Source organism: Sapajus apella, unplaced genomic scaffold, assembly GCF_009761245.1.
Source record: "Sapajus apella isolate SASKATOON/1434 unplaced genomic scaffold, GSC_monkey_1.0 scaffold88, whole genome shotgun sequence".
NCBI classification, from domain to species: domain Eukaryota; kingdom Metazoa; phylum Chordata; class Mammalia; order Primates; family Cebidae; genus Sapajus; species Sapajus apella.
The window spans coordinates 1855091-1871984 of NW_022437028.1; the positions used below are offsets into that span (position 1 = coordinate 1855091).

Here is a 16894-nt window from a genome sequence, read left to right on the forward strand (position 1 = left end):
AGCCTGGTCAACATGGAAAACCCCATCTCTATTTTAAAAAAAATTTTTTTTAATTGTCTCCAATTAAACTCTGTAAGTCTTGGTGTTAGTGCAACTGAGTATCTTACAGAAAATGATGCTTTTTGTTTGTTTGTTTTTTGGCCAGGTCTTTGTTGCTTGAGTTCATACTATACAATGAAAGAAAATTAGCAAGTTCATGAAAAAAAGTGGTTTTTCATTTCAGTTTACTATTAAGATAAACTTTCTTCTTTCATTTGTTAGGCAAGAAAAAACACAAAATGCAAGAATGCAACCAGAAATTAAAGCCTCTATTCGTATGGGATCTTCCTGAGGACAGAATGGCTAAACTGAATCCTTTATGGCCATAAGTTGAAGGCATGAAGAGTAAGGAGTCAGGTTCAGCCTCTAGGTTTGCCCATCTTTAAAATGAGTCCTTTACATGGGGTGGGGCTAGAATAAGAGTATATACTAGCATCACAAAAAGAAGACCATCACTCAAAAGAACACTTGTTCACAGGCACCAAGGAGATCTGACTCTCCAATGCACAACATGGAATAGTCAAGGGTAATGTCCGGTTGTTTGAGGCCCTAGAAAGGCATTTTTCTCAATTGTCTCATGAAGTACAGGTTGTATAACCCTAATCCGAAAATCTGAAATCTGAAATGCTCCAAAATCTGAAACTTTTATGATGCCACAAATGAAAAACTCTACACCTGGACTCACAGAAGCAGTTGCAGTCAAAACACAGTCAAAACTTTATTTCATGCACAAAATCATTAAAAGTATTTTATAAAATTACCTTCTGGCTCTGTGTATGAGGCATAAATGAATTTAATGTTTAGGCTTGAGTCCCATCCCCAATATATCCCATTATGTATATGTAAATGTTTCAAACTCTGAAAAAATAAAAAATCTGAACCACTTCTGGTCACAAGCAATTTGGATAAGAGATAACCATAGTTTAACATAGCAATTAAGTATATAGGTTCCCCGGGCAGACAGCTGTCTGACCTTAGGCAAATTACTGAATCTCTCTGTGACTCAGTTTTCTTATCCACCAAAAGGAGAAAACAACAGTACCTGCACCTAGTAGGGTTGTCATGTGTATTACATAGGCAAACACTTGGTTATTCCACACGCAATAAGTGTTCCTACTATGATAATTGTTATTATCCTGGCCCACCTTTTTCTTTTCTTTTTGGCTAATGTAGACAGAAATAAGGCCTTAGCTCCAGGCATTAGGCATGAAGAGGGTGAGTTGTTGGGTTGAAATGATCTAGAACAACACATTTTCAACGTTAGAATACAAAGCTGCTGCTGATCATCTCTTACTAGAGGGCACACAAAGCAGAAGGGCCTACTCTCTCACTAGGTGTCTCTCCAAAGAGAGTTCAGAAGAGGATTAAAGGGGGAAGGAAAAAAAAAACACACCTCTACAACCTTAAGAACTAAAGGGCAAATTTTAAGGACAATACGGATGCTGGAAAATTCACTGGTGCTTTCAGCAAGTAACAAATGTGTTAATGAGCTTTTCTAAACTCTTTTTTAAAAAAAACACTTTGTTCTTGGCTACCCCAATACACTACTAGAAATGTTGGCCATTCTACAGGTTCTGAGATGGGAACAAAACATGGTGACAACAGAGATTTCGTTGTCTTGTTTACTCCAGATTACTTGAAAAAGGAAGCAGAAGAGTAACCTACGGTTTATCCCTGATTCACTTAATAACAACTAAGTCTAAGCCAGAAAGTAAATGATGTAATAAAGTGACTGATTCAAAATGCTGGAATGCAACGGTAAGAAAACTAAAGCCCTATCAATCTAAATCTATTGTGAACAACAGTCGTAACCAACTAAAAAGGCCCTGATGTCAACCTTGTTTAAATGCTGCTTCAGAATATTTAAAACAAAACCCAAACACCCACCCAGGCTGTATTTGCAATGAGATCATGTTCCCCACGTCCAGCACTGCAATGGAAGCCACACTCTAGGACCAGCACCTCAATTACTGCAGCAAAACTAATTAATTCTGGCTATTACTCAACAGGTCTCTAGGAGGCAAACACATCCTTGCCCTTCAAGAACCAGATCGAAGATTGCCTACTCTGTGAAAACTTCTCTGATAAGCCCAGGCTGACCCAGTTATGTGTATTTTCAGAATTCTCACTGCTGTTTATTTAGTGAAATGTTTACCCCAGAGAATTGCATGTTATGTTTCTGGATTTCAACAAAACAGTTCATAATAGACTGAAATGTGTAGAGAGGAAGCAAATGTCTTTTTTTGTTTTGGACACTTGCTAGGTAAAGCAATGAATTAATGAATTAATGAATATCACAGGCTTGGGTTTCAGTAAATTCACACAGTTGATATGTGTACTTTGTGTTAAAATTGTTGAAACTCATACTAAAGGCGGGCGGTAAAAGAACATTAATTTAACTGCTTTCTAAATAACTGGAGGCAAACAGTAGTAACAAGAAGGGGGCACCAATTTCTGAATAATGGAATGTTTAAAACATACTATAAGAAGAAGAAAGTATACGTTACTGCATCAACATCATAGCAAAATAGATATTGGGCAGAAACACACTGCATATTGCCCATTTTTCTCTCTGAATAAATCAAAGGGATCTAATCTAATCACAGAAAAGGAGATATAAATGATAACTGACAAAACCCTGCCTGAAAGGAATCTTTCATATCAGGCAAAACACTGTATTGGGATTCAGACGGTTATGTAAATAGAAAATAAAGTGAAATCACAGCCTATCCTGCAAGTCCCTCACAGGGAGCAATCATTATCTCCACTACCTACATAACCACCAACTTAACTTCTCTAAAAGCCTTGTCCCAACAGGGAAATCTAACTTCTTCTGGTCAATCATGTCCCCTGATCCACCACCAAAATATAAGCTTCATGAAACCAGAGACAATATTTTGCTTATAATAATATCCCTAGCACTTAAAATAGTGCCTTGCTTACAGGAGAGGTTGAAGAAGCATTTACTGAATTCAATACATGAATGGGTGAGAGAAAGGGAGAAAAGAGAAGAAAGGAAAGAGGAATCAGATGAGAAAGCAAGGGACTAACACGGAACTGAGAAAGAATTTGTCTTCTCTGGAAAAGTCTGTACAAGCTGCAGAGTGCTGTGGCAAATTAAAGCCAATGTTTCCTAGGATTTTGGTGTTTATGAAGAAAAAAACAAAACAAAGTGTTTCTCTTTACTGACCCAGAGCAAATATTAACTTTTAAAGTAAAAACTGTAAAAACTTCAGTATATGTATATTCACTCATTCAATAAATGTTTATATGCCCACTATGTTCCACGCACCAACGCTACACACAGGTAAATGCAGCAGATAATGTAGCTAGGCATATAAAAAGATTTGGACACCTTCACCATCAACAACATCACTGAGCATCCCACTCTGCTTTCTGATAAAAACTAGTAGTTACTAGCAAGTCATCCCTGCATTCAGACATGAAATTCAATTCCTACTGGTATTATTCAAATAAAAGAATTTTTAAAAGATGACAAAAGCATAAAAGAAATGGAAAAAAAGATACAATAAAGAAAGGTAAGAACAACTGGAGTTGTCTGGCCTGGAAAGCAAGGCTGATTTCATTAGAGGCTTCAAATACACAAAGGGCTTTTATGAGATAATCCTGAGCATTTCCACAGTTCTCCTTTCTTTCTGAGTGAGGACTATGTTTAGGCATTTCCTTCTACTGACTTCAGAGATGCCTTCCTCAAGTCAGGAGTGAATGCCAATATTTTGCTTGCTGATATGTAAGCAAGGGCTTAGCATTTCTAAAACACACAAATACTAGTTTCCTCCTTCTTAGGCTTTAGCAGGCTGTCTGTAGGCATTTCTTTCCCACCCTATAATTTCTTCTCTGCCTTTGTTAAAACTGTAAGCACATCTGCAAAAGACTAAACATGACACAGTAAATGACTATCACTTCCTTCTCCCCCATATTTGGCATCCTGACTGCAGAAACCAGATCACTTCACTAGAATATTACATAGGGTTGCAACGGTGCAGGTGGCCACTTTAGTGCCTATAATTACCAGTCACACATGCACAATGCCAGTGTTGCTTGTCTTTGCCCCGTGACCTCCGGGGAGAAAGCAGTCGATGGCAGGGGGTTAAATCATTTGCAAAACTATCATCCCTGTTTGCAAGGCAGGGTTAAATCATGAAGGTGCCTGGCATTCAGGGATAACATTAACAAACTATAAAATCATTCAGGTTTGTAGTTCAGCATCTTTTCAGTCCCTGGCCTTCACTACCTCTTTTCAAAATATATTAATTATTCCTCCAACTCCTACCACAAGGTACCCAATCCCTTGACCCCACATGCCCAAAGTGTCCATCCAAGTCAAAGACATTCTCAAGACCTATTCTGCCCTGTGAATTCATCTCTCAAAAATAAAAATTAAATGAGTAATAATAACCAATAGAGACTGATAGACAAGGAACAGGGGCACAATATACCGTAATTAGCAAGGGTTTCCCATGGCTCTTATCATAATGTTGCTCTCTGTGGCACCTCAAGTATCCCCAGGAAAAACAACAAGAAAAGGGAAGCAGGGTAGAGTGAGGATTCTTCTAATTATTAAGCTCAGCAACACAATTCTTATGGCAAAGGAAACAATTTATTGGTGAGATCTTTCTCAGACATAAGCCTCCCCACTCTTATTCCAATCTGCATGCTTAATAAAGATGATTAGTTTTTGATGGAGATGATTGTTATTTTAATTAAAGACTATGCTGGAAGAGAGAGTTTGATTATAAAGTAACCCCAAGATAACAAGGTGCTTTTTGCCATCTCAGTCTCAGGCACTTGCCTTGCATACCATTTCCATGACAGTTTCCCTAATCTATAGAATTAGAAGAAAGACTGGATTTATAAAATGAAGCTGGAAAATTCTTGTTCTCAATAAGACTATTGGCTCAAAATGGCCAGCTCCAAACCTCACTCACCTCTGCCTGTCCTCCCCAAACCACTTGATGGGTGATCTCGTCAAGTCACTTAACCTTCTTATATCTCTAATCCCTCAGCTGAACAATTAATTGTGCTCCCTCATCTCATGGGAATGTTGAAAGAGATCACTATTAATAGACTAGTCCTTGCAAAGTTATTTGCTAATGCAAAACCACTACATGAGGCTATGTCCTGAGGGCCACAGTGTGGTGTAATATGAACAGAAAGGACTTGCAGTTGGATGTAATCAGGCTTAAACCCCAACCCTGCAACTTACAAGCTGTCCAGGGATCTCAGACTACTTTTGTTCTAAACCTAAGTTTCTTTATTTGAAAAATGGTGAGAAATAACACCTTCCCCTTGTTGCTATTGTGAGAATGAGAAGAGCTAATGTCTGTAGAGTACTTAAAGTTCCTGGCACAAAGCAGGCACTCAAATGTCATTTTCCTTTGCATGTACAATATCTATTGCAACTTCTCCTGGGCACCTGCACTGGAGATGACCTAAATAGGCTCCACACAATCCCCATCTGAAATACTGCAGCAGTCTTCTATGTTCCTATTTCCACTTTCCTCACCACCCACCCTTCATCTTTGCACATGCCATGAGCAAATGAAACCCCTGAAAATGCATCTTTCATACCATCCTCGTTACTTAACATCCTCCAACAAATCCCTATTCCAACAGAGTTAAAGTCAAAAGCCACATATACAAATCCCTATATCCTACACAGTAAAAGTCTAAAGACAGAAAAGGCCTTTCACTGTCAGCTGTAGCTGAAACTTTACTTCCTACCTCCCAAACCGTCCTTTGCACCTTCTCCCACTACACTCCATGCTCATCATAACCACCCTGGAGCCTCTGTGTGTACCATATATTGTCCCCACACCTTCTCAACAGATGAGCACCTCTTCCCACACAGTGTTGAGGTGTGGATTCGCTGAGGCATGAAGAGAGGTGCTTGGCAGCCTGACCTTCTGCAACTTCCTCTTCCAGCTGAGTCACCTGTTAAGACACCAGAGGAGGAAAAGGGGAGCAAGCGTAGTACTCTGCACAAAACAGCACAGTAGGCAGCAAGAAGCAAGGCAGATCCAAGCTCTGCCTCCACAAAGGTCATTTCAAGGGGATGTCACAGTTGAGGCAAAGGAAAGCAGGCCACTATTAAGACTACACGTGAACAGCAGAAAACCAGCCCATGGCACACAAAGACCTATAATTCAGCAATACTCAGCACCAGCTTAATCACAAGCCCCCATGTGTGACCTGCCGGTCTAAGAACGTGAGCCTCAGGGAGATTGCCAGCTCTCCCAGAAATCTTGGAAGTCCAGCTATCTTACATTCTTAATATAAGCTCCTCCAGTTCCAGAGTAGATACAAATCTTCCTTGAGTTGAAAGTTATTTCTTGAGCCTTTAACATTTGACAAAATATCAGAACTCACTCTTGGATAAGTACTGTTGTCAACTCAAGATAATGAAAATACCACACCACATAGTTGTGGAGTTCCCTGACACTAACAAAGGTTGTTCACAAACATTACCCATATTGTACCCTCACACATCCTCCTTTCATGGACAGGGAACTTTAGGAAGACTAAGGAACTTCCCCATAGCCAAAGGAGCAGAGCCTGGTTCTCCAAGATCTACCAGTTATCATATTCTCTGAACTGCACAGGCTTGTGAGCCACTGAGAAACAGAATTACCACTAAGCCTCACCAGAAATGGAGGGCTTCCTGACTCATTTTTCTCATGCCTTTCTATAAGCACAAAAGAAAAAACAAAACAAAACAAAACAGGTCAAAAGGAACAATTTCCAACCCACTGTCACAAGGTAGGGAAATTTCCACGTTACATGTATCCACTTGCACAACAGACAAATGTATGACAGACCAGCCAAGTAAACTCCACAAAAAAGTAAAAGGAGATGCCCCTTTAAGCACCTCTTGTGTGCCAGGCACTACACTTCACATTCTCACATACGTGATCACATTTACATTTTCCAACTATGAGGTAGCTACTACCATCCCCATTTTGTAATTATAAAAACTGAGGGTGCAGAGGTTAAGTGACTTGCCCAAGGCCATTCAGTAAAGCCAGTATCTAAACCCTAGATGTTTCTAAACTCTATACTTTATTCTAGACAGTAGACAGTTGTTGGTCAGGAAACATGAATTCCTTTGAGAAAGGTATGCTGGAGACATAAAATTACAAGTTAATATTACCTAAAACATACACAGCTGCAGTTCCAGCCCCTCAGCTCACTACAGTTCCAAAATATCCAGTTTCATTTCCAATTTCCCCTCTGAGCCTCTATCACTGACTCCTTAGAAATTTCTATTAGTCTCTTATCTCCCTCACCATTGAAAAAAATTTCCTTCCTCCTAAAAGTCATATTTTTCCAAAAGTGACCTGAAAGACAACTAGAGAGCAAGAGAACTCTTATTAAATCGACAATTTTCCATCCTCTCAAAGATTAATTCACCCACGAGTGTCACAATTTCAAAAACCATTCATTTTTTAACCCAACAATTATCCTTATCAAAATAAGTCTCACACAAGATTCTGACCTTAAATACTGAGTGCAAGCGGCATTGATTAAACGCCTTAAACTTATCCTTTTATTGGCAAATACATTCAGGGGCAGTTATTCACGGCATCTGGTTCAGAAATTAGATACAGAGTTAACTGTAGATTGATTAGTGCTTAGTATAAAGAAGAAAAAGACTAATTCCTATATTATTCCTGGCTCAGCAAGTGACAGCCTTGGATTGGATCCATGACAAGGGGCCCAGAGAGACTCTAGGCTCATCTGTACAAGAACCTGGGCAAGCCAAAGCTGTGTTCTGACAAGTGATGTTTCCTCCCACTGGTAGAAAATACACCTCCGTAGAGAGCGGAGGCCCACCCCAGTCCACTCACTCTCCCAATGGTCCAAATATCCTGCTGTCACTGGAAAAGGGCACTTCTAGGAGCCAGTGCCAGGCTAGTGAACTCAAAAGAAGGACTCCTTAGTCAGCATGTGTCTGGGCATTCAAGGAGGGGGAGTTTGGGACCATATTGAAGAAAGGGGCAGAGAGATGGATGAGGCAAATCAGCACCTGTGATGAAAGTCATTATAAAATAATTTAACTTTTAGTGAGTACTGTGTATTGGGCACTGTTATAAGAACTTCATGTGGATTAAGAATCGTATTTAATCCTTCCAACTCCACAAGTTTTGTTATAACCACTATTTTAACAACAAGCTATCCAAAACACAGAAATGCCAGGTAAGGTAAGATCCAAGGTCACATTCAGCCACTAAGTGGTAAAGAAAGGGTTACAACCCAGGAAGTCTAAGTTTCAGATTCTTTTAACCCTAAACACTGTACTACTATACTTCCTCATGATGGCACCTGGCTATACCTTTGCAGATCCGATAAACTGAACTAACGCCTATTATATGTCTACGTAACTTAACAAGTTTATATGCTGAGAAACAATCCAACAGACTAAACCACTGATGAATAAAGACCTAGAGTTCAGACTAATAATTCATCCTTTCATCTACCCTTCTTACCTCCCACCTGCCTAAATACACTTCCTTCCCTTCCATCATATAGAATAGTACATGGAACAAACACAAAAAGTACCAAGGAGAATATAAGGAAAAGTAAGTCCCTGTCACCTCACTCCTGTTTCTCTCCCCTTCTCCCTAAAGGCATCTACTATTAGCAATGGACAAGAAATTATTTTGAACAGAGTATTTAGGTGATAAACAGCACTGAAAATCATTCAACAAATAGAAATCAATCTGCCAGACCCAGAATGAAAGGTTGGTTCTGGCTAAGCAAACCTCTCAGACCCTGGGTGGCCATTTAGGGTGTATTTATCAGGTACTCCCTCAACAATATGCACATTAAGATAATTTATGAAAGGCTCAGGGAAATGTTTTTCCAGTCAATAGTAATTAGTCAGGTGATCATTCTTAACTCACCCACCCAAAACAGTTTTGTGTGTGCTTGCAAGTCACTGTACTTCTCCTGGTGGTTTTTAATGAACAAAAACTTTCAAAGAAGATGTGTAACTTTTCTAAACAAAATGTTTTCAGCCTCTACTGCTTACTGTTATCCCCTTTATTTTCCAATGCCCTTCCCCTTTTCTTCTTCCATACCTCTGATGGCTTACTATTAAAGTAGAAAAAGAACAAATTATAGGTCTGGAAGCACTGGGTTTCCATTTTATTCCACTCCCTAATTTCTATACCACCTTTGGCAAGGAAATATCATAATTTCTGAACATTCTGTCCTCCCTAGTCTGTGAAATGAAGCTAAGACCACCAACCTTTTTAATGCTAACCAATGAAACAATGTTTCTGAAGCCAGGCCTGGTGACTAATGCCTGTAAACCCAGCACTTTTTAAGGCCCAGATATTTACCAAAAAAATTTAAAAATTAGCTGAATATGGTGGCTCATGCCTGTGGGTCTAGCTACTTGGGAGGCTGAGGGAGGAGGATCACTTAAGCCCAAGAATTTAAGGCTACAGTGAGCTATGATCTCGCCACTGCACTCCAGGTTGGGAGACCCTCTCTCTGAAAAGTAATAATAATACTAGTAACATTTGTAGAAATACTTGACTCAGAAAGGGAATCAATATTTGTCAGCATTCCCCCCAGCTTTTCATGTAGGTCAAACCTGCAGAGTAAAAATTGAGAACCTCAACACCCTCACACTTTGGCCTTTTTCCAGTCCTAATATACACCCTACCACACTGACAGAAACCAACCATGGTCATGTACTACTACATCAGCAGTGCTTAAATTTGAATCTCGTCATCAACAGAATGAGAAAACAAGAGAACATACCAAATAAACTCTGAAGACCATGTAAATGAGGCTGCTGCTACATGAATATCTGCAGGGTATTCAGATTCCTTGTCAACTCTTCCTCAACCCCAGCCCCTAAATTACAGATACTTCTCAAGTTGTTTGTTCAACCAGCCCCTACAGCCCAATTCATAGAATCAAATGTGGCCCATTCTTTTCCTGCGGTTCTCCTGCCTCCCCCTTTCCTGTCTGTAATGCCAGGGTGGTTTTTAAAACAAATGAGAATGGCACTCAAGAGGCAAAATGAATTCACTTAGCTCTGTGCTCCCCTCTCCCTTGCTGTTATTTATTTTTGTGTATTTCACTAGAAGCAACATTTGTCAACATGGCAGCAGAGAAGCCGCAAGCCAGGGAGAACTGTTTTTGTACAAAACAAATAAGCAGTGCAGGAGCAGTTTTAAATAAAGTTGCCATATGAACAGCCGCAAAGTGCAAAATGGTGAGCCCTTGCACTGGCTGCAGCAGCTCCCTCCGCTTCCAAAGAAACAAATACTTTGGAAGGGGAGAAGCTAAATTGGCTATTTACAGAAAAATTCCAAGAATTTCAATCACATGATCCAGCAACAGGCAAATCAGCACTGTCCACAGCTGAAAAGAAGATAAGGGAAGAGAAGAAACATGGCACCTACAACATCTGGTGGAAAGAGGATGAGGGAATAAAGTAATGATAACTAAAGGGTACAAGTTTCTCTGTGAGGCGATGAAAATGTTCTAAAACTGGCTGTGGTAGTGGTTACACAACTCTGTAAATCTACTAAAAGCCACTGCAGTGTACACTTTAAATGGGTGACTTCTATAGTACGCAATATATTACAGTTCATAAAGATGTTGTATATTTATAAAGATATTACAGTTCATAAAGGTGGGGGGCAGCAGATTCAAAGGAATAGAAGTCTGTATATGGGAGGTATATCCTGAAGCTCCCTCACAGAGAAATCTACCGGTCTCATCACTATTTATTAAGCACTGGGCAAGGCACATTGAATATGTTATCTCATTCAACCCTGACAACCACCTCTTCAGGTATTATTCCCAATTTATATACAGGGAAGCTGGGGCTCAGAGATATCTAAGGTGACTGCTTTTAATGAAGTATCTGTCTCCAAGTCCAAGCTCCTTCCACCTCACCCTACTACCTCCCTACTTATCTAATCTCATCCTTGAGGAACAGAGTATTTATGCTGTACCAGTGATTTCTTTTCTCAAATAAACTTACCCCTTAGCAAACTGTTTTATTGAAACTAAATTTGACAAGAGCTCTCTGATACACTCATTATTTCCCTCTATGCTTATAAAGATACCAGAAACAAGCCTGTATGCTTCTTGTTGATGACCCACTTTTCTCTAAGAACCTGAGTTACTACATACAGTGTTGCCCTCCGGGACTCCCAGGATGACTGAGCTGCCTGTTTAGCCCAACTGTCATACTTTTATTTTAGTAGCTATTGTGTCTCTTCCCCTTGAAGTCAACCAGAGTTTCTTGTAATTGTCTGTACATCTTCAGAATATAAAATTTCTCTTTTATTTCTACCTAGCTCATTGACTAAGGGGTCAGAGGAAGCTTCACCTGAAACTGTTGCTACAAAAGTTCCAACTTTGTGACAGCTGTTATCAATGGCTTTTTCAATTTTATAACCAGAATTTAAAATGAGGAGGTTGCCACCTATCTGATTCGTGGATAAGTGGGAGTTTACAACAGTAACAATAATTACTCTTATGTTTGAGTTTTATGCAATGCTTTTAACTTTTCCAAACCACCAGGCTACCCTAGCCCTTTCAAAAATTAAAGATATGGTCTCCCCCAAAACACTTTCCCAGGTACTTCATTCCTTTGTACAGATGCCTTATCTAGGAACTTTTTTTTTATAGTCCTAAAAGACATGGACTGCCTGATTACCTAGGAAATTTTTATCCTAACAGTAAGTGAACTTCCTGAGATAAGAAATCTAAAATCTCAAACAGAGTAAGCTGTTTTTAAAAGGAACATGATCTCTTATTCCCAAACTGAGACCCTGATGAGAAGCATCCTCACCACACAAAATTCAATAACTGAAGTTTCATATTAGGAAAAATCCATTCTCATAAGAAACCCTAAAGAAAAATTCCATAAATACATTTTATCTCTATTTGATTTGGCTTTGAAATTTTTTAAATTAGAAAAGAAAAAAACAATGTTAAGCCATCTCATTTTCTACTCAGTAAAGAAACCTATGAACTCTGCATGCTTCATGCCCATTTTACAGATTAAAAAGTGGCCTAACAGAGATTTTAAAACTTATGGAAATGATTTCTGGCACACACTCTCTCACATACACACACATTTCTTTCCTCTCTGTCTCTGTCACACACATACACACACACCACACACACAAAATGACAAAAACTGTAGGAAAGCCAATCCAGTATTCCAAACAGCTCATGTGGTAACAAATCTCAGGATTTGAAACAAGAAAGATCTGCATTTGAAATCTAGCATTGCTGCTTCTAGTTGCACGATCATGAATAAGCCACTTCCCTATGTGTAAAACAAAACTAATGAACATTCCAAGTCATGCTGAAAACAAAGCAAGATCTTGTTTACAATGCCCCCAGTCCAGAGATTATATTCAGCAAATTATTCATATTTTTACCTCCACCACATCATTTTATACCTACATACCATACTGAAATAGCTAGCATTTACTAAGAACTTATTAATACTATATGCAAGGAGGAATCACTCTATATGCCATATCCAAGGTCATACCACAGTAAATCAGTTTGGCTCAGAGTTCAGGCTATTACCTATTTTGTAAGGCAGAAATACGCAAAGTTCATTTTGCAGATAAGACGGCAATTCCCATTCACCAGAGCAGTGGTTCTCAAAGCGTGGTCCTTGGCCAGCCGCACTGGTATCACCTTAACATTTGTAAATAATGCAAATCCTTGGGCCCTACCCTAAACCTCCTGAATCAGAAAACCTTTGGGTAAGGCCCAGCATTCTGTGTTTAAAAGAGTGCATCAATCACCTGGGGTATTTGTTAAACACAGATGCTAGGCCCAAGCAACACATATATTCAGGCTTCTGCCACAATGTTTTGGACACTCAAACACAAAATACCAACAATGCCGGTCTCTTGCATCCAACTCTACCTTCTTTTTGGTCACCAGCCCTAGGCAAGCAACATCCAAGGTCCACACCTGCAATGGCTGATGATGATGTCCCACGTCCGTCATCCAAAGATGGTCAGAGTCCACTTACCTAATACCTTCGTCCACAGTGCCCCACCTCATTCAGAGTAAAGGCCAAAGTCCTTATAATACCTACAAGGTCCTGTGTGACCTGTGACATCTCCCCATCATCCGCTACCCCTCTAATATCCACCCTATTTCTACCTCCCTCTCTGCTCTAGTCAGGCTGACATCCTTACTACTCCCCAAACATGGCAAGAGTACCCACTTAGGAAACCTGTACCTCTCAGTGTCTCCACACAGACTGATATTCTCCTAAGAAGAGATGCGCAGCTCATTCCATTCCCTCTTCAAGTCTCTCCATAAATGTAACCTTAGAGAGGTCTTTCCTGATGTCTAGCACCTCCATCTCAGCATACCTTTATCCCTAGACCCTGAATTATTTCCCTCCATAGAATGTATCACGATCAGAGATACCAAATATTTACTTGGTGTTTATTGAAGTCTGTTTCTCCCAAGTAGAAGTTAAGTTTCATGAGGACACAGCCTGTTTGTTGCTGTACCATCAAAACCAAAAGGAAAGCCTATCAAGCAGCCATAACCATATATTCAATGAATTAATACACGAGAGAACACAGTTAATCCCAAATAACTTAGAAAAAGCAGCCAAATGTCATTAAAAATGTCAATGTAGGCCAGGCATAGTGATTCATGCCTATAATCCCAGTACTTTGGGAGGCCAGGGCAGGAAGATTGAGGCCAGGATTTCAAGATCAGCCTTGGTAACATAGAGAGACCCTGTCTCTAAAAAAATAATAATAATTTTTAATTAACAGAGCATGCCTATAGTTCCAGCCACTCAAGAGGCTGAGGCAAGACGATCACCTGAGCCCTGGAGTTTAAAGCTGCAGTGAGTTATGATCGTGCTCCTGCATTTCAGCCTGGGCAAAAGAATGAGACTTTGCCTCTTAAGGAAAAAAAAAAATTTTTAATGCACATATTGGCATTGTTTTTGTATTTCCACTATCAGTAACACAATTGGCAAGACATCTACTAAACTAGCACAGAATATTCAAAATCCCATTTCTTCAGAAGAAACACCATGCACCATGCAAACTGCAAGATTACTTTTTTAAACCCACACAAATATTACTTCCACCGAATGTAATTTCTAATTTACAGCTCCAAAATATAATCTATATTGGAATTTGCATAAAACTAAACAGACCTGCAGCAAGATATTAAATTTTAAATTTGCATGCAAGAATGGCCAAGTAATATTAGTCTAGCCAAGGAGATCATGTCTGTAAACTTGAGAGCTTGCAGATGTAATAAGAAGAAAAATTGTACACTTCAGTGAAAGCAAGTTGATTAAAATGCTCTGATGCAGTGGTAACAGTGCAAAGGAGGCAAAGTGCATTTCAAATTTCATAACCTAGACTCTGATAACATAAAATGAGAATCACTGCTCCAGAATAGGGCAATCGAACACACTGGCATCTGCTCCATCTGTAAACATTACCAGGTGACAAAGGTAAATAGTCTGAGTTTGAATGTACCTATCTGTCCCTACATTCCCTGAAGTGCCCTTTGGATCAAGGAGCTACATCACCAGCAGCGCTTTATAGCAACAGGGATAGCAATGTTACTATTCACACCAGTTGTATGCACTGGGCATAGGGACCGGTGGTTTTTTGGTCTGCCAGAGAAACAGTTTCTTACTCTCTGAACCACCAAAATGCAAAAGCGAAATGCTCAATGACCTGTTCTGAAACAACTAATGCAACAGGGACTAAAAAGATATGTTTAAGAACCGGGCCTCAGGGGGTCCAGGACTCTCCTTCAAGAAGCAGCCAAATGGATTATAGCACTTTGAAAAAAGACATTCCTTGAGAAGCACTTGGGTACACACCAGGATAACAGCAAAAAAGTGACCATTTGAACTTTCTGAGGATGCTGTTTACAGTGCTTTTGTGTCACTTCTTTACAGAAATTCTAAGCAATATTTTATTTTTTATTTTTTAGAGGTAAAGTCTCACTCTGCCACCTAGGCTGGAGTGCAGGGTGTAATTATAGCTTTCTGCAGCCTTCATCTCCTAGGCTCAAGTGATCCTCAGCCTCCCCAGATAGCTGGCTACAGACAGGTACCACCATATCTGGCTTTTTTTTTTTTTTAATGTAGTACGGGGGTCTTGATTTATAGTCCAGGATTGTACTCAAGTCCTGAGCTCAAGCAGCAGTCCTGCCTCCACCTCCCAAAGTGCTGGGATTACAGGTGTGAGTCATCATACCAGGACTAACAATATTTTATTTTAAAAAGAGTCTTGGTGCTCTAAAAGTGTGAAATCACTGGTCTAATAGAATAGATCCTAAAGACAAAACAGAAGAGGAATAATCAAATGCTGATCCAGGCTTGATAACTTTCTGGCTGTAAGACAGTGGTCAACTCCAATCCTCTAAGCTCCTCCTGATCAATAAAAGGGGGTTAAAGATACACATTCCTTAAGATGCAGAAATTCTACTCTTATTTACTCAGAAGACATGAAAACATAGCTATACAAAGATTTGTACATAAATGTTTATAGCAGCTCTACTCATAGCAGTCCCAAATTGGAAACAACCCAAAAGCCCATTACCAGCAGAATGGCTAAACACACTGCAGTATACTCAACAATGGAATACCACAGGGCAAGAAAAAGGACCAGCCTCCTGATACATGCCAACAACAAAATAGTTATGCTGGCGAGGCGTGGTAGTTCATGCCTGTAATCCCAGTGCTTTGAGAGGCTAAAACCTCGATTAAGACCAAGAGTTCAAAACCGGCCTGAAAAACACAGCAAGACCCAGTCTCTACAAAGAAAAAAAAAAGGAAAAATATTTTTAAATCAGCCTAGCAAGGTGGCACATGCCTACAGTCCCAGCTATTCAAGAGGCTGAGGTGGAAGAATGTGCTTGAGCCCAGGAGTTCCAAGTTACAGTGCCCTATGATCATGCCACTGTACTCCAGCCTGGGTGACAGAGTGAGATCTATCTCAAAAAATAGGTAGGTAGATAGGTATGCAGGTAGGTAGAAAAAATTTAAAATTCACAATAATTATGCTGAGTGAAAAGGCCTGACATAAGAGAGTGTGTAAAATGCAATTCCATTTATATAAAACTCTAAATAAGAGAACTCTTTAACGACAGGAAGCAGGTCAGTGGTTGCCTGGGGCCAAATGTAAAAATGACAGACTGGGAAAGAGATAAGGCAATTTTTAGGATGACAGAAACATCTATATCTTGATAGCAGTGGTGATTGTAGCTCAAAGTCATAAAACTGTACATTTACAATAAATGCACATTATATGTAAAAAATAAAGTTGAAAAAATACATGTCCCATGTAGCCCATGACAATGTTATTAAGGAATAAGTGATATAAATTATATGTGGAAGCTTAATACACATGCCCTGGGACAAAGTCATAGTAAACAATGTTATTGTTTTTTTGTTTTGTTTTGTTTTGTTTTGAGACAGAGTCTCTCTCTGTCACCAGGCTGAAGTGCTGTGACACACGGCTCACTGCAACCTTCACCTCCCAGGTTCAAGTGATTCTCCTCCCTCAGCCTCCTGAGTAGCTGGGACTATAGGCACGTGCCACCACGCCCAGCTAATTTTTGTATTTTCGGTAGAGATGAGGCTTTACCATGTTGGCCAAGATGGTATCAATCTCTTGACCTCGTGATCCACCCACTGTGACCTCACAAAGTACTGGGATTATAGGTGTGAGCCACCGTGCCCCGCCAAGAATGTATTTTTTATTCTGAAAGTCAACAATATGGCACAGAAGGAAGCCCTGGCTACTGATAACAACGATGAAAGCTAAAGTACTAA

At 39.7% G+C, this 16894-nt stretch overlaps 1 protein-coding gene and 1 long non-coding RNA gene across 5 annotated transcripts in view; one reads left to right on the forward strand and one right to left on the reverse strand.

Annotated features, from left to right (window-relative positions):
• The window catches only part of AUTS2 (activator of transcription and developmental regulator AUTS2), a 1216826-nt gene that overhangs the window by 1057156 nt on the left and 142776 nt on the right, over window positions 1-16894 (reverse strand). The gene's annotated exons all lie outside the window — the stretch shown is intronic.
• On the forward strand, window positions 267-2743 carry LOC116534492. The gene is made up of 2 exons (XR_004261756.1): window positions 267-409; window positions 2049-2743. It is a non-coding gene; the product is annotated as an uncharacterized LOC116534492 (long non-coding RNA).